The sequence below is a fragment of the Aedes albopictus genome, chromosome 2 (genome assembly GCF_035046485.1).
Source record: "Aedes albopictus strain Foshan chromosome 2, AalbF5, whole genome shotgun sequence".
NCBI lineage: Eukaryota > Metazoa > Arthropoda > Insecta > Diptera > Culicidae > Aedes > Aedes albopictus.
In genome coordinates, this window is record NC_085137.1 from 218,506,069 (window position 1) to 218,529,511 (window position 23,443).

The 23,443-nt window shown below is 38.3% G+C and overlaps 1 protein-coding gene across 12 annotated transcripts in view; it reads left to right on the forward strand.

Moving 5' to 3' along the window:
- LOC109411294 (insulin receptor substrate 1-B) overlaps positions 1 to 23,443 on the forward strand; it is a 683,096-nt gene that overhangs the window by 102,543 nt on the left and 557,110 nt on the right. For 2 of the 12 annotated variants that reach the window (XM_062851141.1, XM_062851142.1), the window contains exon 1: positions 16,146 to 17,488. The exons of 2 other annotated variants lie outside the window; for them this stretch is intronic. The gene's annotated coding sequence lies outside the window, so the exon portion shown is untranslated. Of the gene's footprint in view, positions 1 to 16,145; positions 17,489 to 23,443 lie in introns of those variants that run through there. 8 more of the 12 variants (XM_062851139.1, XM_062851144.1, XM_062851146.1 and 5 more) reach the window with 5 other exon arrangements.

The window sequence follows — 23,443 nt, forward strand, 5'->3', positions numbered from 1 at the left end:
AAGCTTTGGGGGGCTCAGGAGCGACGTGTGAAGTCATTGTTTACCAATGCTTGTATGCCCTTTTCAAATGTTGCTCCAGACATCTTTAACACATACTACAAGGATCGGCTAGACGTCGCCATTCTAGGATTCTACTCAATGGTGTCCAATAATGCTGCACAGTAGGCCTGGCCGCTTTAATACTTGTAATGCATCTACTATGCGTTGCAAATATTGAAAATGACAAAAAAAAAATGATAAAAGTAGTCGATTCTATCATTTTCCAAGATTCTTCCAAATGATGGCTGTGTGAGTGTTGACTAAAATGTTCATTATGCATTACCCAAAGTTATTCGAATCAAATTTGTCCTACAATAATTGTAGCTATAATAATATTTTGGCTGGAGCGGACCTGGTGTGATGGTTAGAACACTTGACTATCACTCCGAGGACCTAGGATCGAATCTCAGTTCCGACAAACACGCATAATGTGAGCCTTTGGAAAAAAGTAAAGCGTGGGCCCCGAGATGAACTAGCCTAGGGCTAAAAATCTTGTTAATACAGATAAAAAATACTTTTGCTGCCAGCCCTGTAATCTAAAACGTGTTTTTAGAAATACATACAGCTAGACCTAAAAATTATTTTTTGGTAAGTTTTACGTAACAAAAATACGGTTATGCTTAATGATTGCATCTGCAGATTGTGGTTGCAAGAACTAGCCGTTCTGGTGCCCCTCCAATTTAATTGTCTAAAACTGGTTGAATAGTATATCGCAATTAAATTTTCAAGAACTCAACTCTCATAATCCCAAAAGCAAACGACAATTCAGTAACAAATTTTGAAAACGACGTATAATCAATGGTGTAGCATTGATTATACGTCGTTTTGAAAATTTGTTACTGAATTGAGTTCGACGCTATTCAAACCAGAATGCCTATCTATTTTCGACAATTCATTCATAGAACAATAGCCAGATATATTTCGCAACAAAAGCCTATCGAGAGCTTCACAGAAACGATCTCCTCGTCCCCCGTCCGATTCTTTCCAATGTCCATCATAATCCAATTAAAAACCAATTCCGAAATGGCCAAAGACGCAATTCTTTCCTGCTGCGCTTCCGAGCACGGTGGTCCCCCACGTTTTGGTTGATACAAATAGAAAATCATCTTCTCGCGTCGCGCAAAACACACCCAACACACGGATCTCTTCACAAGAAAAAGATGTTTATTCAAATCGGCAATCGGCGAGGCAAGCAAGCAACCGAAGGATAATACTGCTTGGCCGGCCATCACGGTTCGAAGGAAGGCCTTTGTTTTGGTTCCATCACCCCTCGCGCGCGGCATCGGAACCATCATTCTGATGGTTGGTTGTTGGTTGAAACAATCACCCCTAGGGTCGTCGCCGTCGTCGTAAAAATAGCACATTTTTCCCTTTTTTCGCGCACTTCCGCGTTTTTTTCCCTCCCGGCCCCGGAAAAGATAATATCCACGGACAATGATGATAGTTTTTATTTTTCAGTATCTCTCTTTATTTTCCCGCATAAAGCCATTCACATCTGGCGATATGGTTGCTCTTCCGCTGGGCAACAGCCATAGCGCAGAAAAAAAAGCAATGAAATCCCCCTAATTCCCCAAGAACTATTCAAATCTTGTCTGTCTGTGGGTCAAATGAAACAGCGGAGAAAGGCGAAAACTCGTCCAGGCGGAAGTAATATCCTTTTCAAGCATCTTCGCGCGGGTTTGCTTTTTTTCTTGTGCGAACCGCGAAAGGATACATTTAGCAGGGACGACGAACTGAACTGCCTGTTGTAGAGCTAAATGTAATGCGGGATCGGAGGACACAATACAGATTTTGGCCATTAGGAAAGAAGCTGTAGTCAAACTGATGATACTGTGTTGTCTTGCAATTATGAATTAAAGTTGAACGCATATTTTCAATAGCACGATGCTTCTTCTTATTCTTTGTATTATTGACGTAACGTCCCCACCGGGACAAAGCTTGCTCCTCATTCTGATATTCGTAGAGTTTCATCACCAAGATTGCTCCAGAAAGTTCTCCTGGAATTTTTCAGGTAATTTCATGTAGGATTCCTCAAAGAGTTCCTGGATTCTTCCAGAACCTTCTTCAGAATCCGTTACGAGATTTCTTAAGGAATTAATTCTAGGATACCTCCACAAATTCCTTCTGAGAATACCTCAGTACTTTTCCTTAAATTCCTTCAGGAATTTCTTCCGCAGTCTTTTTAGAAAATTATTCCAAGATTCCTCTAAGAATTCCTTTTTTGTTTCCTCAGAAAAGTTTATCTAAGATTATTCGTGGGGATCCTTAAGAAGTTTTCACTGCGATTCTACCAGAACTTCCTTCTGGGATTCCTAAAAGGTTTCCATCTGGGATTCCTCCAGGAACTACTTCCAAGATTCCTACTGAGTTTACTTTTGGGACATCATTATGGAGTTTTTAGAGGAATCCAGAAATGAGTTCCTGAAGAAATCCCGGAATCAGTTCCTCGAAGTATCCTAAAAAAAAGTTCGTATAGAAGGAGTTGCTGGATGAATCCCGAAAGAATCCTGGAAGAAGTTCCTGGAGGAACCACGGAAGAACTCGATCCGAGATTCTCCTGGGGACTGTTCATAAACCACGTAGACCAAAATTTGGCCATCTCAGACCCCCTCCCTCCCCCTCGTAGACTTTTGTCAATACAAAAATTTTAAAATTTGTATGGAGCGTAGACTTTGGCCAGACCCCCCTCCCCCCAAAAAGTCTACGTGGTTTATAAACGGCCCCCTGTTTGGTTTTTTGGTTGTCTTCGGTTTTGGCGGAATTTTCTCAAATAATTAGCGGAAAAATATAATCTCAAACTGGAACTGGTTATAAAAACTCTGAAGGAACTCCGGGGGAAATTCTTTACAATACTACAGGTGACTTTTTTTTAAGAAATTGTGAAATAAATTCTTCAAGAAACTCCATAAGAAACTCCTAGGGTTATTTCACAAAGAATTGCAATTAAAAAAAACTACTGGAGGAATTCTATAATAAACTCATTGAGGATCTCCATTAGAAACTTCTGGGAGAATTAAAAAATGAATCTCCGGAAAACATCTAGAAGGTTCTGAACGAATTCCAGAAGAAGCTCCTGGAGGCATCCAGAGAAGAGTTCTTGGAGGGGTCCTGAAAGGCGTTTCTGAAGCAATTCCAAAGGCATTTTCTGAAAAAAAAAATCCCGGAAGTAGTTCCCGAAGGAATTTTGCAAGATATTCCTTGAGGAATCCAAGAATACGTTCCTGAACAAATCTCGGAAGAATCCTGAAAAAAGAAAAGTTCGTGGAAAAACCGGAAAATAAGTTCAGGAACCAGTGAAGAGGGCCTTGAAGAAATCCCGTACGAACCTCGGAAAGATTACTTGAAAATGTTCCTGGAGTTCTTGGAGGATTCCTGGAAGAAGCCTTGAAGGATTCGTGAAAGAATTTCGATTGTCAGATTGTGCCATGGATTGTGCATTCCTGAAGAAATCTCAAAAAGAACTCCTAAAGAAATGTCGGATGGAATATCTTGAAGAGTCCTGTAGAAGTTGCTGAAGGGATCTCTGAAGGGAGTTTAGAGCGAGCTCCTGAAGTAATCCCATAAGGAATTCTTGAACCCGGAAAGAATTTCTGAAGGAACCCTGGAAGAAATCCTGGTTGAACTTACTGGAAGGATGTCTTAATAAAATTCTTGAAGAATCCTAGAAGGAACTTGAAGCAACCAGTAAAGGAATACCTAGAAGATTCCTAAAAGGAACTTATGGAGGAACTCAAGAATGAATTCCTAAAGAAATTCCGGATGGAATCTCTGGAGAAATCCCGCGAGGTCTTTCTGGAGGAATTCCAGGTAGAATCTGTTTAGGAATATTAAAAAAATCCCAGAAGCTAGAATCCTAAATGAATCACTGGAAGAATCTCATAAGGAACTCCCTGAGAATCCACAAAAGAAAACTTCTGGAGTAGTCTTGGAAGACTTTTGTGGGAAGCCGCGGGAGGAAGCCCTGTTAATTCCCAGAAAAAGCTCCAGGAGGTTACCGCCAACAAGTCATAAAAATCAGCACACTTTCCCACGCACGCGAATCCCACATTTTGAATTCATGAAATCAAACCTCTCATGGAAAGCTGCTGAAATTTTAATCCAAATCGTAAACATCATAGCCCCAAACCGTGAACCACTTAAAAACAATTATAGGGTATTGGTTCCCTTATTAAGCATGTGGCTCCCATTTTCATCCTACGAAAAACAAGGGATTAAAGCGCTGTTTGTTTTGTTTCTTATTTTTGTATTTTTTGTTAAAAGTGAGCACCCATGTAAACACAAAGAACGGAATCAATCGGTGCCGTAATCGCTTGTTTTCGAATAGGATGAATATGGGACTGATGGCACAAATACCCTATATCAGTTTTCATTTGTCCGCAAACCGAGGCACTTATGCGACCTTGTGATGATAGGTAGTGCCAAACGGTGTCCGGCCAGTTGACCGATTGCCGTCTGGCCGGAAGGGCGTCTGGTCGAATTATGATCCAAAGAATTTAGAGGCGCAAAAAACTCTGGATAACAATCTTGCTGCCAATATGATCATCAGAAGTTTTTCCTTCTTTTTGTCATAGGCTATTAGTTTTAATTTCATCACTAAGGGATGAGCAGGCTTTAAAACTATGAATATTTTTGTCGGAGATGTTTTCCTTTTTTAAATCATAGGTAGTTCCTTTGAGTAATACAGAATTATGGAAAACAGTGGCATGATCACTCAAGTTTATCACACTCTTTTCGGCCAAACAGCATTCGTCCAAATAGCTGTCCAAATTGTGTATGATTCTGAATGTCCCGAAGCTTTGTCATATTTTAGACCCTGATTCTATACTCAGAGCCCCAGTAAGTATAAAAGATTTTACAACATAAATCTATATAGCCAAAAGAGAAACTTCAATTACTAGATTTTAAATATCATAATAGTTTGGATGACCCCAGCTGATCTGATGATGTCCATTGAACATTCAGACAATTTTCTGGTCATGATAGATAACATATCGTAGCTTTGTATAATGAAAAAAGTTACCGTTAGACTCATAGACTTTAGGAAGTAATCTCAAGAACGGTTAAGATGACCTAGGATCAGGGATGAGAAATGTACTGGAAAAAACGGTTACCGGCTGTACGTTTGACATTTTTCTACACGAACATCACATGCCCAGCCAAACTGAAACTGTTCGAAAAATAAATGTCATAACATTTTTTTTCCTGCAGCCTTCTTCCTCGAAACGGTTTCTAAGCGCGAGAGCGCCAGTACTCGAGCACAACGACGACCAAAATTTCTGTCTCTCCCGTTTTTGCATTTTTCAGCGTTTCAAACCGCTTCTAGACAAACTTCTTTACATGCATCACAAAGCTAGGAAAGTGCTCTAGCTATTTGTGCAAATCGATTTAAATTATTTATTAAAACAAGTGAGTTATTGGCAGTTGAAAATATTTGACATTTTTCGCAATCACCCGCCTCAGCATGACTGCTCATAAATATTTTCGTGGGGAAGCGAAAACTATCAAGCGTCTGCTTGACTGCCGTCGGCGCGGCGTCTGATGGTATTGGTGCTGCCGTTGTTTTGTTTTTATTTTACTGCCAGTATCGATGAACGGAAAAGAGAAAAAAGTATTTTTGCCATCCCTGCCTAGGATATCCCAATAGCTTTGATACTGTGTATTAAACTTTTAGAAGACTTACTGGACATGATAGAACAAAAATCGTAGTTTTGTGTAATGAAAGAAATTACTATTGCATCCGTAGACTTTAGGATCTTAATTCAATAATAGTTTGGATAATCTAGGATACCCCGGCTGACCTGAGACCGTCTATTGAACTTTCAAAAGATTTACTGGACATGATACAGTGATAGACATTCGTTTAGCCGAGACCAAAAAAATTTCAATAAAGTGTCAGGAAACTCATACAAAAGATTTAATGATACAACTTTTTTATCGTAGTTATAGTATATCTAGTACTGTTTTATAAAAATGTGATATATCACACTTACATATACACTGAAACAAAAACGAGGGTAAAAACCCTTCAAATGTCAAATGTTTAGCCGAGGTAAATGAAAAATTGGTTTTCAATAGATTTTTTGCAATTTCGTGAGTATATTTCGAGGATATACCCCAAGGCATTTAGTTTATTACGTGTTAGCAAGATAATTGACCCTAAAAGTTTATTCATTTGTGAAATTCAGAGAAATATTATAAAAAAATGTACCGATAAGCAGAAGCAATGATAAACAAATTTATTTAAGAAAAATGATTTCTGTAAACACTCAATCGTAAGCTAGATTAGCAGTTTTGAAAATATGGCACTGCATTATTGTTAGAAATATTCAAATTATTGCATAAAATGTCATGAAAAAATTAAGTATATTGGTTTTTGGTTCGTTAAACCTCAAAATGGGATTGATAAAAGCTAAAATAAAGAGTTCTGCGTTGAAATAAAGACGTGCCCTAATGCCTGTGGAGTATACCTATTTGATACTTGCATTACTAAATGAGTTAGAAGATTGCTAAGTGAAAGAACTGAAAGAAGTGTCAGAATTTTTGTACCCTGTTTATTTAAAAGCAGATGTTCATACAAACATGCAAGATATGGTCAAACAATAGTAGGAAATCAAAGCTTGTTTTTCTCAGAGGTGGCGCCACCACATTAAAAGTAAAATCATTTTTCTTGTATGGACAAATCATTGGCTTGCACTCGTTCCGCATCGCAGCGATTTGTGCCTTGGGACAAAAAGTTGCAAATTAGAAACAAAATCATTATCCCTACGCGTTTCTTCTGGATTCATTGCAGTAACAGAGAACTGATTACATCACCATTCAAATTTCAAGTTGTTTACTTCTTTTTTTCTAACTGGCATTTTTCACCCGTGTTGCGCATGATGTTTCGAGTGGATAGGTGCCAGGCGGCGCCGCTGTATATGTGAAAAACACATGGAACACGAGCGCCGTCTATGATTCCGTAGCGCAAACTTTTCTGCTTGTTTACACTGTTATCACGTTTACCGCATTTATCAGAAAAGCGCCACTACCGGCACTTTAGCATAGGCGCAGCTGCTTACTTCCTATTGGCTTATTTCATCCAATCTGAAGAAATATATTATAAATAAGTCTTAGTTTTGAACCACATTTATTTTTAACATAATTTATTTGAAAAGAACGTCTAAATTATGAAACAAGTAGTTCATGCTAGAAATTTGAATACGTTCGGTGCCATTTCTCGAAATCTGAGCCGTCCAATGTATGTTATTTCAGCCAGAATACAGTCTAGAAGATATTGGGAACTATTAGGAGACGTAATAGTAGTAAACGCTGTGATTTATGCAAGTGAAACCATCATATTTCATCAAAACAATACTTAAATACGTGATTTTTTGATGGTTTGCGTTTTTTTTCTGTTAAAAACATTGTTTTTCGTAGATTTTCAACCTACACTCGTCATGAAACTTTCATTAGATTATTTTGAAACACTTCCGATAAAAATAACTACATCAAATCTCAATTTGGAAACATTTACAATATTATGGCATATTTATATGAGATGCATGCAAAATTATTATGGCAAAACTTCCAAAAATGATCCAATTCATGATTTACAAGTCGATCTATAATGCAGGTCACTATATAAAATGATTTTATTGGATATTTTTCGAAATTTGTTAGTTTTTTTTTATGGAATTCCAAAAATTGTACAATTCGGCTAAACGAATGTCTAGGCAAAAAATGACATTTGAAGGGTTTTTTATCCTCGTTTTTGTTTCAGTGTATATGTAAGTGTGATGTATCACATTTTTATAAAACAGTACTGGATATGCTATCACTATGATAAAAAAGTTTTATCATAAAATCTTTTGTATGACTTCCCTGACACTTTTTTGAAAATTTTTTGGCCTCGGCTAAACGAATGTCTATCACTGTAGAACACAAATCGTAGCTTTGTATAATACAAGAAGTTACTGTTACACGCGTAGACTTTAGGATCTAAACTCAAGAACAGTTAGGATGACCTAAGATATCCCAACAGATTTGATACTGCCTAATGAACTTTCAGAAGACTCACTGGACATGATGGAATACAAATCGTAGCTTTGTATGATAGACGAAGTTATTGTTACACCCGTAGGCTTTAGGATCTAAACTCAAGAACAGTTTGGACAACCTAGGACATCCCGACTGACCTGATACTGTCTATTGAACTTTCAGACAACTTATTAGACATGATGAATTACAAATCGTAGCCTAGCATAATGAAAGAAGTTACCTCTACTCCCGTAGACCTTAGGATCTATACTCAGCTTGGATGACCTTCTTTCTTCTTCTTTTTTTCTTTATGGCTCGACGTCCCCACTGGGACTTGGCCTGCCTCGCTTCAGCTTAGTGTTCTTGAGCACTTCCACAGTTATTAATTGAAGAGCGTTCTTTGCCTGCCATTGCATGAATTTGTATACTGTGAGGCAAGTACAACTATACACTATGCCCAGGGAGTCGAGAAAATTTTCCCGACCGGAACGGGAATTGAACCCGCCGTCTCCGAATTGGCGATCCATAGCCTTAACCACTAGGCTAACTTGAATGACCTAGGATATCCAGAAAAAATATTCTGCATCATATTTTACCCTCCTTATGCTGTTGCGCACTACAACCACAGAGATACGTAGAAAAATAACTATAATAACGCTTGAAACAATTCCGGCTTCAAAGGGTTAAGCTCAATCGGTTTAACCTTTTGGAGCCGATTTTTTTCGCCGCTGTCGACGCAAACTCGCTGGTGTCGAACACGTTTGTTATGCTCGGTTTCATCGCCGGGGTCATATATGACCCCTCCGGCTCCAAAGGGTTAAATAACTCCTAGGAATAAGGAAGTGAAATTGTAACCCAAAAAATTCGATAGTTGTTTTTGCGTTTTCGTCTTGTCACTTACGCTCTATTTGCAATCTACTTCGGAAGTAATCGAATATGCATAAATTAACGTACATGCATCCTAATGAAGTATTTTTGTCATTCTCCCAACCTCGGGACAGTGCGAATTTGCGACATTCCGTCCATCGTCCAAGTCCGAGTGGGTAACGAACAAAAAAAACGAGAACATGCTCTATTTTATTCGCATATCCACAACCTTCGTTGGTTCGTAGCTAGAGAGCACCAGCACCAGCAGAAGCAGCAGCAAACATCAACACCGCCCGTCGCGTCGTCGTCGTCGTAGGTAGTGCTGCGGCAAAGAGAAAGGCTGAAGAAAATACACCGAACGATACACAACTGCTGGCTGACTGACTGGTCGGGCCGTTCCGTCGTCGTATTTTGCAATTGCGAATTCCCATGTTCGGGCCCAAGCCAGACACTGACTGCTGTGCTGCCGTTGTGTTGGTTAGCAGCTATACGGAATTATGAATTACGTAGTTTGTTTTCATTACGACATTCTTTGCTCATTCGGGACTGGTCTGTAGTGGCGGCAGCTCTCATAGCAGCCGCCAGTACAGCACCAATACACTGAAATGAACGTACACAATGTATATTGTTGTAGCACATAAAGTTTTCCCCAAGCATCTCTCTCATTCGCTCTCTTTTTTAGCTTTGTTAGTTTTCCTCACGTTCTCAGTTTGCTTAAATCAGTGGTTCTCAATCTATTTACCATCAATTGAAACTGTTTAGCCCTAGTCGTGAATTGGATTCATTATGACCCAGAGAGGCATACTGAACGTGCACTACACCAGCGCGGTGAGCATCAGTTAATGTACGAAGAAAGTAAAAGCTTATGGCATCGTGTCATTCTTGAAACAATCAAATTGAGACGAAATCACTGAGAAACTTGTGAGAAATAAGGATCCCTTTTTACCCAAAGTGTCAAAAACACAAAATTTCGACTTATAATTATGTCACGCTAATTGTCGTTTTTTTTTTTTTTCTTTATTAAAGTGGCTTTTCGCCCGAGGCGAGTTCGCCTGGATTCATGTCATAACAGAATCCCCATGATATTTCCAAATAAACTAAGATACCTTCCGTGAACATTTGGTAGGGTATGTGTTCCATCATTAATCTCACGCTCCCTTATTCATCCTATTCGAAAACAAGCGATTACGGCACCGATTGATTCCGTTCTTTTTGTTTTCATGGGTGCTCACTTCTAACAAAAAATACAAAAATAAGAAACAAAACAAACAGCGCTTCAATCCTTTGTTTTTCGTAGGATGAAAATAGGAGCCACATGCTTAAGAAGGGAACTAATACCCTACAATTGATGCAACAGTTTACCAAATTTTAAAAAGAAAATTTTGTTACCTAAGGAGAAATATGATTTAACCGTATTTTCTTAAAAGTGCTGCCCGACTTCAAAGCCATATTATAATGTGAAATGATCACATTCATCTAAGTTTCCCATGTATTTTCATCAATCTTGCAAAGATATGTTCGTATAAATTTTTGAACGATTTTATCTCAATGCACAGTGATGAAAAAAAGGTATAAAATGTGAATAAATTCAATATCGCTGCTCGGAATGGATGGATTTGAATGAATTTTGGACACAAACTGTAAAAATGTCTACAGTTTTAGATAAGGAGGGTGTCATTCGCCGCACGATGCTGGAAGTCAATATATTAAGCTCGTTTACCCCGTTCTCTCTTTATCACACCTTTTTGAGAAAATCCTCATCTATTCCCACCTGGCGTACACAATAAATGCCTTATTTAAATCGTATATGTGTAAAATCTTCCGTAGTATCAGCATCTGGCATAGGGTTGGTCCTGCTCTTATGCACATATTACGTTTCATTCCGGGCAGAGATGCATGTGAAAGTTTAATTATATAGGGGATGTCGGGGTTATTTGACGATATTTCAATTTTAAGGCCGTGCAGTGTGCCAAACCTGCTCCATTCGATACCACGGAAGTTTTTACAGAAATGCGAATTAAATAAATCATTTATTTTGCACTCCGGGATTTTTCCAAAAAACGTGAAAAAGAGAAAGAGTGGGGTAAAACGGGCACGATACACTGATTTCCAGCCTCGTGCGGCGAATGACACCCTCTTTATCTGAAACTGTAGAGATTTTTGCAGTTTGTGGCGAAAATTCATTCGATTCCATCCACTCCGAGCAGAGATCAATTTAGTCGAGTTTTATGTCTATTTTTTCCCATTGTGCAATGGAACACAGAGGTTCACTGCAATGCATTGTTTGCCCTATTTAGAAAATCATTGGAAAATTCATCAAATTTTTCAACACTGTTTCACATTTGTTAGAATAACTTCACAATGAATACATATATCGTTTTAAAAATAGGAGTGAAAATAGTAAACAAATTTTGAAATCGGGGAAAAGTTTAAAATATGTCGCTCGAGTGTAAAAGAACTTCATGAAAGTAAAGGATAAAAAAGCACATTTTTTTTTATTTCCTCAATGATTGGGGAAAAAATAATTTATGTTAATTGTTGCGATCAAATACAATAGATAACAATAACAGCTGAAAGGTGACCAAAATATAAATTTTTCGATGATTTTTAGAGAATGTAAAAATGCTTTTAAAGCAACCAAAAACCAATTTGAGATATACAGAATAGTTAGCCCAAAATATAAAAGTTTTGATATCCCACGAAAGAAAAATGCAAAAATGCTCAATTTATACCCCGTTTAAAGGCGGAGTTTGGAATTATAGGGGGTTTTATCAAATAGCGACGGTTTGTGTGAGAAAGTAGCCTTTTCCTTAGTAACAAAATCCCAGCTTTAATGGAACGAAAATTAATTCCAAAAGTGAACTAAAGCAAGAATTTATTGTTTATTCAATCCTACTAGACATGGCGACCGTAACAGCACAACCATCTCCGAGATGAACTAGCCTAGGGCTAAAAATCTCGTTAATACAGATAAAAAAAAACAGCACAACCAATAACAAAAATGACATAATACATCCACTGATTCTGATACAAATTTCTAATTTTTATTTTTTTTTTCATTCTTCTTTACAGGTGAGAAAGCTGTCATTTCAGAGTACTTCAAGAAAAGTATGTACTACAGTTAGTAATTATTTGAAATCTCGAATATTTTTTTAAATAGACGCATACTACATTAAGGTGGTTCAAAAAATCGTTTTGGCTCCACACCGCTTATTTAATTCATAACCAGATTCTATGCCTTCTCCCAATTTTTGAGCTGATTTGGTTGAAAATTGAGAGTGCACAAGCCCTTTAAAGTTTGTATGGGAACTACTATGGGAAAACTACGTATTTCATTCAATTGACCGTAGCATTTCCCCAAGTGCCCTAGAGTGTTAGTTGGCGCTAATTGTACGCGAAATTGTACCGAACGTAGTAGCTTTGCTTGGCTTGTAGTTTGCCTTGGCTACCCCTATCGCGGATGTCAACAAACAAGTGTGTTGGCCATCAATATCAGTGCGGACGCGATTCAACTTTCTGCGCGCCAAAGCGTGATTGCCACCGAAAAGCTAGTTTTAGGGACGTTTTTAGCTTTCTCGAAGTTTAATCATGTTTGCTAAATTCCTACAGTATTGATGTTAAAGAAGCAAATAACCACAAAACGTTGGAGAATATGATGCCGTTTTAAAATATCCAACTTATTACGTATATTAGGGTGTTCCAGAATAAAATCTATCAAAAAATAAACTTTTTAACCTTCCAGGACGCGCGCCATCAAGCAACCGAAACTGCACCGCGCTCGCACCGTATACGAAAAGCGAGGTTTTTTGGTAGTGTTGTACTTTTTACAACAGCGCGCGCTGAAGGGTTGAGGTTTTTTTTTAATTACAAATGTGATAATTACATATATTTTCTTTAATTTTATTTGGATACGTTGTTCGGAGAACTTGTAGCAAACAAGTATATCTTTCAATTTCTGCCGGAAGAATTTAATTTTTGACAAGTTTTAGTGTAGTTATGATTTTTTGAAGTTCAAAAATAGTCGAAAAACACAAAATTGATTTGATGCACCTCTTAACTTCAATGTATTTGGCTGAAATTTTGACCAGTTACTTCTTTTAGGATGCCAATCAAAATATGCGGGTGGACTTGAGAACAGTGAACATTTTTGAAAACGTGGGCCTAGTGGCCATGTAATATCCGGAACCATTCCGGAGATATTGCGGATTGTACTGGGGTCAGGGAGTGGTGGAACGGTCTGTTTTTTCAAATGGCTAAAAGTGATTATTTTGTGTGTTATTGTGTTTGAAAGGCCCCCGTGGAAATTGTTCCAGGTGTTCCAGAGCGGCATACACATATACTTCAGTCAATTTTTCTGCGCCATTCTCTCGAAATCGTGAAGATTGATACGTCGTACGGCATGTTCGGGTTGAAAATCAGAAATGTCCCCGATGACACCGCCGTGGAACCTATGCTAGATGTTCTGGGGTGGTCATATTAGTTGGTACAGATTTCAGTCTATCGTTTCTGACTCAGTTACTTGAAATCATGAAGATTGATATGTCGCACGGCATGTTTAGGTTGTAAACCCGAAGTGTCCCCAATGAGGCCTTGCAGAACCTGTCACGGGGATCCCGATTGGTCAACTTATTCAAATCTGGTTATCGCAGTTGTGTTTCACTGTTCGCAGTAAAAAAAACGCTGAAAATCGATGGTTCAAGCACAATAACGAACGAAATAATCACTTTTAGCCATTCTGGCATCCCTTGTTCCTAGCACAATCATTTGAGTATAATAAACTAGCACCAATTTATGATCGAATGAGGGCGACTTCCAAAAAATTGAATGAAAAATGTCGAAATGCCAGCATTTTGAATATCATTTGCATTTTTCGAAGAAAGTTCGTGTCATTTACCTTAAATATTCGAAAAAGAGCGGGTTTTCCGTGACTTTCTAGAACTGGTCTAGCCGCACAAGTTTTTCATACAGCATATTCTCAGGTTCAGTTTCTAAAATGTGCTATAGGCGGTTGAAATTAGATATGTCGAATTGACATTTTCAGCACTGATCTTGCCACCTCTAGCTCTTCCTTCTTAGTGTTCTTCATAAGGTTTTGAACGACCGTTCCGACGATGGTTTTGCTTGAGTTTACCCAGTTATTCTTAAATTTGGTGACGTCTTCTGTTCCTCTATCCCTTTCATCAAAGTGAACTATTTCTCAACGGGTCATATTTGCGGGCAATTTAGAGGATTCATTGCCTTTTCCACAAATTGTAAATAATGTAGGACCTTTGTGCTTTCAGATAAGTGGCAGAATAAGTTTCTGGAGACATTCCTTCCGGTATATTTCGACGTTCATACTTAGAACGGTGAAGAAAGGTGATGATTTCACACTACATTGACAAATTGCTCGCCAAACCAACACATTTTCAATTTTTTTTCGCAAAAAAATCGATTTCTCCTAATTCAGAACATCCGTGCCACGTTCCACAGTGAAAAACTGTGCCCCTGGAAGTGCCTTGTAGTACAATTTGACATACATACGTTTCATCATCCATGATTATGCACATGTAATTTTTACTCAAAACATCGTCGTACAGTTTCCAAGCCCGAGTTTTCACATAATCTGTCAGAATTTGACTGCGTTTTGGACATTTCTGTTGTGGGTAGGTCTTCTTGGAATTACGCTCTTTGGCGCGCTGAACCATTCCAACAGTCGTTCCACACTTTTTTGCGCATTCTCTGATGGATACCTCCCATTTTCCTTTATATTTTGACTTAGACGCACCTGTTTTTTTGCCGCGTCCGGGTGAGTCTTTCAGTCTGTTATGCATACCGAATCGTTTGATAGCATTTTGGACAACAAAAACCCTAACACATTCAACTTTTGCTAATTCCCAAACTTTTCTTGATATCACTTTTCTAACTATTGAAAATCACGGGTTGAGTCGAAGGTGTGATTCCATTCTACATCGCACGAAACAAAACAAGATTTACGCCTTCCACTCCTGGTGTTTTGTTTACGAAAGTAAAAGGCGACACTGAAATCACAACGTAAACACGGCGATAGCTAAAGGCGAATCTGAAATCAAAACATAAACACGGCGAATGCAAACGGCGAAATCCTGTCAAAATCAAAAACAAGGCGAATAGTAAAAGGCGATTTTGAAATTGATATCGATTCAAGGCACATAGTATTGGGCGTATGTAGCATTATCGGGCATCGATTCGGGCATAATAAAATGAATGCAATTTTTAGTGCAAAAATTGCCAATTTCGTACTGTTTTATTAGAGAATCAAGAAAATGTGTCAGAATTGTGTCATTTAAGCTTGTTCATGTTGAATTACTCTGAATTACTCTTAAATAGGAATTGAAATTTTATCAGCAAAATTCGGTTGTTGTTTTCGGCAATATTATTGCTTTGTCAGTTACGCCCTATTCGCGAATTACTCCGAAATTTTCTGAGCGATAATCATTTTTCATATACATATAGCAGTTATCAAAATAAGTCATAGTCTTTTTAATACAGAGCCTCAAAAGTCTACTCATAATTAACGATACAGTCCCTAGGCTACCAGGAAAAAAATATAAAAGTGTAAGGATGTTCAAAAATAAATATTTGAAAAATCAAAAACCAGAATTCACAAAATCGAGTATTAACAAGAATCATCTTCCAAATAATGTTTTAATCGATTTTAGATGACGAAAAATGTTATTAAGATCAAAATATAAAATTTGGGTATCATAGGGTTAAGAAATTCCGACTAGGATTCCTCCAGGAATTCTTGCTTAATTTCTTGACACTTCCTAGGGTTCCTTGAGATCCTTATGCTATTCTATCAGGAATTTCTCTGCATGTTCCTCCGGGATGTCTTAAGGTGAAACGGGACGCCGTGTTATTTTTCCTATCTTGCCTCTCTTTCTAACAATTTGCCTCGCGATTTTGAAGATGGTAATCTCGAGTTCTATTGCACTGAAGATGATGAAAAACAATCAGCATGTGCAGTGCAAGTGAGCATACACAATGATAGGTTTTTGTTGCAAAATATGAAGTAGAATCTGAGATTACCATCTTAGTAGCAACAGAGCAATGGCGGATATTTACCCGACCGTCCCGTCCGCCCTTAAGGAGATCATGAAGGAAATCACTCCCGGAATTAATGCGGTGATTCATGCATTTGTTTTTTCTGGATTTGGGAACCCATGGCATAATCGATCCGAACCCGATCAAACCAACACCCGTTAGTGAGAGAGTGAACGAGGCAGGCAAGCAGGCATTTACGGCGTTTGTTTTGATTGTAAAAAAGTGATCCAGTGTTCGGCATTTTTACGCGAATATTTACGTTTATGACCCGGTTGTTGGTCGGTCGGTCGGTCGGTCCGCACTCTCCCGCTCTCGTGACATTCACGCTCTTGCTCTCTGTTTTGAACCCGTGTTCGTCGGGTTCGGCTGTGTTCGCGATTTTCTCGTGCAGTGATCGGGTCGCGATTCGCGACCACGAATCCACGCTCGGACCGTCGCCGGATCGGCGGGTACCTTGTGCACAACAAGCTCCATCCGCGTTCGTTAGTTAGTTACCGTCTCTCGTCGAAGTCGAAGTGAGCGTTCGCTGTGTTCCGTGTGGTGTGACGACGACGGCGTGTCGATTTTCGTCCGTTTCCCCCGCCCCGCCCGTGTACACATATACACACGTTTTCCGGATTTTCTGCTGTTGTTATTGCTACATCATCATTACTGTTATTATTGCTGGTGCCTCGCGCGGTTGCTGTTGTTATTATTGTTTTGGTTGTTTTTTTCGCGCTTTCGCCTGTTGTTTCTTCGGGCTGGCTTCTGCTTACTTGCCGACTGGTGCAGTGAGGAAGAGGCAAGAAGCGCAGCCTGCTCCTGCTGCAAGCAAGGTGGTTCGATTCACCGGCAGTAGCGTGCCTTGTTGGCTGGCTGTGTGTGATCGTGATCGCCGTGATCAAGTGCGGGCGCGCGCGATCTAGTTCGATAGAGTAGAAGCGCAAGAGTGTGAATTATTGGCCCCGAAAATAGAAGAAAAAAATTGGCAAAACAGCCGCTTCGGTAGTGGTGGAGCAGTTCGATTCGATGTGATAGCGCAGCGACTGCCGAATTCCTTCAGCCGACGAAAAACGCACACGCACGCTCGCTCGCCGGTGTGTGGTGTGCAGAAGAGCGCACGGTTTGTGTGGGTAGCGCAGCGCGGTGTGTGGATTTTAGGCAATTGTGCGAGACGCGTTTTTTTTTGTGCGCGAATTATCGCGACCAAGTAATACGCCCGCCCGTCGATCCGGTGGGTAGTGGTGGCGGCTTGAATCGAAATATGCCACGACGGGCGTATTGTGGTAGTGCCACGAAGTATGTGCGTGATAAGTGAGAACGGAATTTTCGGAACAACCGAAGAAGAACAACATGAATAGGCTGCTGCAAAGGAAGGAGCAAGAAGCAGCAGTTTTTTGAATAGATAGAGGAAGCGTTGGTGAGGGGCGTTGCGATCAAATCGCGAAGAAAACCGTGAGGAAGGATTTTCAATAGTCCGACGGCGACGGACCCGAGCGAGAGCAGATTGTGTGCGATTGTGGTGAGTTTTACGGTTCGGCGACAGACGTCCGAAGGAATGCGGGGGCTTTTCTGCGATTACTACACTGAGGAGTGCGGAGCGAGGTTTGTGTTTGTGATTTAATGGCGATCTGCTGCTGCTGCTTTCAACGCCTTTCCTAGTAGCGAGCTGTTGATTTTCGGGCTATTTCGATATTTTGTCACGTCCAGATCGTTAGATTTCGATGCCCATTATCTATTCTATCCATCATTGCGGGAATATTGTTTCGATTTCTCGTTTGCTACCGATCCTAAACGACCCACGGTGGTCGATTGGACGATGGTGTTTAGTGGGTACCCGGAACTGGGCGTTGAAAACGGGAAAGTTGAATGGAGTCTCGTGTAGGTACTTAAACTAGAATGCTCGACAGCACTAGTATGCTAATTTTGTAATATCCTTCGTGATTGGAATGGGTTGAACTTTGATAACACTAGTTTACAGTATTTTTTTAACTCGGAGAGCTGATGATGATATGATGATCATTCTTAGCAGATGAGTGAGTATTCACCTTTTTATTCATGCTAAAAGATTTGAAATATGTTTACCACAGCGTTTTTTGAATTTTGGTAAATTCTATATTTTGAGACAGTGTAAAATTGTTCAAGTGTAATGCAAATACTGTTCTACTTATTTTTTGGCACGATTTTTAAACAAGCACGTGATTATGTTCGATAAATGTTGATCATTGATGGAAGATTATGATTTTCAATTTACTTTGTAACCAGTTCATATAGGTTTAAAGATTGTACTTCATAGTTATTTGTTTACTAAGTCTAATGTGGTCATCTAATCTGTCGAGAATTTGAAACCACCTGGAAAAGTCCAACAAAAAACCTCGGGAATTGTATGCATGCAAAATCGGGAAGAGATATGGTCGGACTTCTACAATTGGCCATCTTGCTTGCTGTGTGAATCATCCCAGCTCTTCTCCCATTTGTCCGATCATCCACTGCTGGACTGCTGGAAGATGACTTCACCTGAACCCTACTTACCGGTACATCGTGCCAAAATTGAACCCATCCAACATACACACACGTATGATGATGGGATGAAGTTAATGAGGGTAATTTCCCTTTCGAAAACAGACGTCAGAAGCAAATGAAAAAAAAAAATACCTCGGAATGTTTGCACATTGTGACGTGTGATAATGAGTCCAGATTCGGCGGCTGCCCAGCAGCCAGGCCAGTAGTGGGGTAATTTGAAATTACACTACTTGTACGTCACAACACAGGTAATGAATGGCAAATGCAGAAGGGGGAAAATGATGAGTCACACGGATCATTCCAGCCCGGGAACTGTTGTTCAGATGTGAGGCTGATTTTTGAAAATCGAACCACTTTTCATACACTTTCCTTCCAACAGCATTATTAATACATTTTATGGCGCATTTAGAACATTTTTCAAATTCATATCAAGCAAAGTTTTTCGGAAGAATATTCAGACTAGAGTCGATGACATTCATAAATTATGTGGTACATTTCTTGTTGTAATTCATTAGTTTACAGTATTTTTGAACTCGATAAGCTGGTGGTCATTTGTATTGTGGAATCATGCCCTGAGTTCGAAAATGCGAAGAAAAAAAATTACAGTAGAGCGGAAATTTTTCCGACTTTCTATACAAGGTTGATGATTTGAAATAGATTTTTGTTCTATTTTTAAGCAAAGTTGCTCACCTTACACATCTCATTCATCGTAATCAATGCTCCGATTGAGCTGATTTTTTAGTGTATCTCGCCTACATATGATATGTTAAATAAACGTTGAGAAAGAATTTTTAAATTAAAAACGCAAGATATTTGAATTTTATTAAATTCCATATTTTAAAAAGTTTTAAATCTCGATATTGAGCTAAAACTCAAAAACTGCTCTACTTAAATTTTTTTGAACCACGGTTTCAAAATCAGCGCTAAATTGTGCTTCAAAAGTTTTGGTCTTTGACAGAAGTTCACGACTTCCGTTTTATTTTGTAAACTAGTGTTATTGCTCCAATTGAGCTAAAATTTTATTACATCTTGCTAACATAGTATGTTTTTTATGGATGATGAACAATAATTTTTCAATTGCATTTTTCTCGTTGGAAAAAAGATACATTTCTACATTTTTTTTGAGAATTTGCAAAAAAAATAAGAGATTGTCCCATATACTCGCCGATAACACAAAACGCAAAAAAAAAAAATTACAGATCGAAAGATATTATTGTCAGCTTTCAATTTAAGCCAGAGGATTTGAAATAGGTTCATCACAACGTATGCTATTTGAATTTTTATGAAGTCCAAATTTAAAAGAAAAAGTGTAATACTTGAATTTCAGCAATTATTATTATTATTCACGGTGTGTGTGTGTGTGTGTGTGTGTGTGTATACAATTCAACTCCCACTGTCCGGCAGTGGTATTATGGAAGAAAGATGTCTGCAGTTATCTATATTATTTTTTACAAAATTTCAATATGAAAACTGAAATCATCTTTAGCCCGGGAGTTGAAAGGTGATAGCTCTGTTGGGATCCAGTGACCCGTTTCAGAATGCCTGGTTGCTCACGTCCATTCCGAGGTCACTTTCACTTACAACAAGCCCCGCATGTCTGCATTACCGTTACCAAATGGATAACGATATTGCAAGCATACTTCCTGCTTCAAAGATAATCTTTGAAGCTGGCGCGTATTTAGTTCAATTATTGTAGTTATATGTAATCAGAACAATCTCACCAGAAACCATCCAAGGTAGCGCTGCCATCACCATGGAAACGTCAGCGCAGTCAAGTTTACTCGTCGTCTCGCCTCCGTCGCCCTATCCGTCATCATTGGAACAAGCGTCGTTTCGTCGGATATGAAGCTACACTGTTGGATTCTGGTTCCTGGTTCATATCACAACCAAAGACGTAAAAAAACGCAAATACAGGAGCTTGTCAATGATCCACATCACACACTTTTTAAAACCGAAAAACTAACCCTACGTCTCCACTAGACAGAAATGTCTTGCCATTTTGCTGGACAGATGTGTCATGACAGAAATGTTCTCTCGCTGTTTGCATGGAAAGCAGCGGTGTTGATCATTTCTGTTACGTTTTCTCTTTCTGGCAGCAAAATGGCAAGACATTTCTGTCTAGTGGAGACGTGGGGTAACTGATCAAGTACCGGATGGCAAAACGCGAATCTGAGAACAAATCGGCCCTCTCGATACAAACGTCGCACCATTTATTATTATTATTATTCACGGTGTGCCAAAAACCGTTATTAACAAATAAAAATGCCCACCCAAATGGCACCCGGCATTCGAAAGATATACAATTCTAGTATCTCCTCTGAAAATTTGAAAATCTTTCATCGAGGGAAACTAAAGTTTTTGTAATTTGAAGATCTTGAGCCTTTTCTATAGAATTCTCTTATATGAATAAATATGCGCGCACGGTGTGCCTGATACTGCTATTAACAAATAAAAATGTACTCCAAACTAACACCCGGCATTCGAAAGATATACTATTCTAGTAACTTCTCCGAAAATTTGAAAATGTTTTATCGAGGGAAACCAAAGGTTTTATTGTTTGGAGATTTTCGTCTATTTTCATAGAATTAGCTCATATATGGGAATATTGACATACGGTGCTCTTAATATCAGAAACAAATAATAACACTGCTCAACAAAATTTAAAAAAAAGTTCGTATTATGAGAGGAGATAAAAGAGAACAGGGTTTTGGAACCCTAGAAGTGTCATAGTGAAAGAATTTTCGAAAAATAATGGAACGGGACTTCACAGTTCAAGACCGAAGTTTGAATTGAGAACTTGGGGTTTTCAATTAATATACGCATTAGGGTTTCTAGGGTCCCAAACCCCTATTATTATTTTTTCTCATCCCATAATGCGAACTAGTGTTGAACGGTGTAATGTGTTTCATAAATTTCAAAAGTACAATATTCAAGCAACTTCTCTGAAAATTTGACAACATTTCATTGAGTGGAATGTCAATTACCATGATGTGAGAATCTAATTACAGGGTGTCTACTACCTGGAAAAACCTGGAAAACCTGGAATTATCAGGGAATTTTACTCGACCTGGAAAAATCCTGGAATTCTCAGGGAATTCTGGTGACAATCAGGGAATTTCTATGTTTATCATTTCAATCCAAATTTTCAGTTAAAAATGCCTCAAAGTGAATAAAAATTTCGGCTGCGCCGCTACTAACTACCCGCTCGGTTATTATTATTTATCAGATATTCATTACCCTTGACGTTGATACTAACTTGTACTTTTTCCACGGCAATCTCCAATTTTATGCTTTACTTTTCGGAAATGCTTTTATAGTTAAGATTTTTGAGAATTGAATTACAGCGTTAAATATTGACTTAGAGACCTAAATTGTATAAGCTATTTTTCTTTAATTCCATGTAAATGAGCTTAAGTAGTAAAGCAGAATTTATTGAGGATTGCCTGACAAATTCGCAATTGCCTGTAGATGTTGTAAAACTGAAGGGACTTAAAGATATATTTGATTCGTAGTTCCAGCAACTCCCGCAGAATATGATTGATCAATTGGAACTCCTGGCGGATTCGATGTTAGTATTTCTAGCGAAATTAACTAGATATCTTCTGGAAGAAGTTTTGAATATTTAGAGTTTTTAGAACAACTCATACATTATTCTAAACAATGTTTAAAATAATTGTCAACTCTCTTTTTCCCATAATTGCTTCTGAGCTCCACATATTTTAAAGAACTCGAGAGAGACTATTTTTGATGGACATTATGCAATTCTTTTAGAACATGGTTACCAACTTATTAGTATATTCTGAATTGTCAATTATTTCTTTCAAGATTGAATCTATAGACAACCAAAACTATTGATTTAAAACATTTTTCTCTGTTAATATATATAAATAAACATATCTAATACTTTTGCTAGCAATTTCTATAAAAGGAGAAATCGCTGAGAGAAGAATTTAGCGAAATTCTTGAAAAATATATGTTTGAGCGATTCATTTGCGAAACCAACGAAGGTCTCGTGCGCATTAACTGAAGCTATGTGTGATGGTTTCTTGGAGGATTGTTCAAAAGCGTTAGCTGCAATTTGTTTAATTTCTGACAATATTTAAGAAAGTTTGGTTACGAACTACTCGAAAGATTATCTGCTGGAACTGCCAAGCTTAACTTTTATAAAAATAAAGTGTAATTTCTTGTTGTTTTTCTGGTTAAATTCCTTAAGAACTTGATAAACAAAATTTTCATCAAATTATGCAAAAAATTCTCCTAAAGTATCGCCAGGATTGTTTTAAGAATTCCATCAGAAAATCATCTCGTGCTTTCGCCCTAAATGCTTGTGGGATGTTGTCCATAAATGTCATTATAGTTGGAACTGGAAATTTCCCAAAAAGTGCGTTTCCACGAATTTCTAGAAATCTGAAATCATGTTTAGTTTAGTCGATTTGTTAAAGTTTATTGAACCTGGAATTACTTTCAAAAACCTGGAAAAATCCTGGAAATATCAGGGAAATTCATTTTCATAATTGAGTAGACACCCTGAATTAATATTCCACAGTTCTACCTGCTACTCGAATACAAATAAAAATGTGGCACGCTCACGGCGTTGATTACATAAACTTTCTAGGAGTTTGACACCGTTTTTTTTTTGTTTTTAAGCAAGGTATCTTGTCGATAAATTTAAAAACGTTTTATGATGAAACGAGAGTTAAAGTGAATTAACTGCCCCAGGTTTTGGTATTCGTAGGAAGCTTTGTAAATCATTGGTATAATGTTTAAGATATTGAAGCTTTTGAAGTATACCTAAATGCTAATCGTTTTACTAGCCAGCTTTTTTACGTCATGTTACGTGTTTGCCGTGAATTCAGAAATATTTCATTTGAATGATCATCAGTAACAACAATTTTAAGCTTGATTTCAATTTCATTGGAGATAGTCATACGTGCATACTATCGCTTTGTCCATA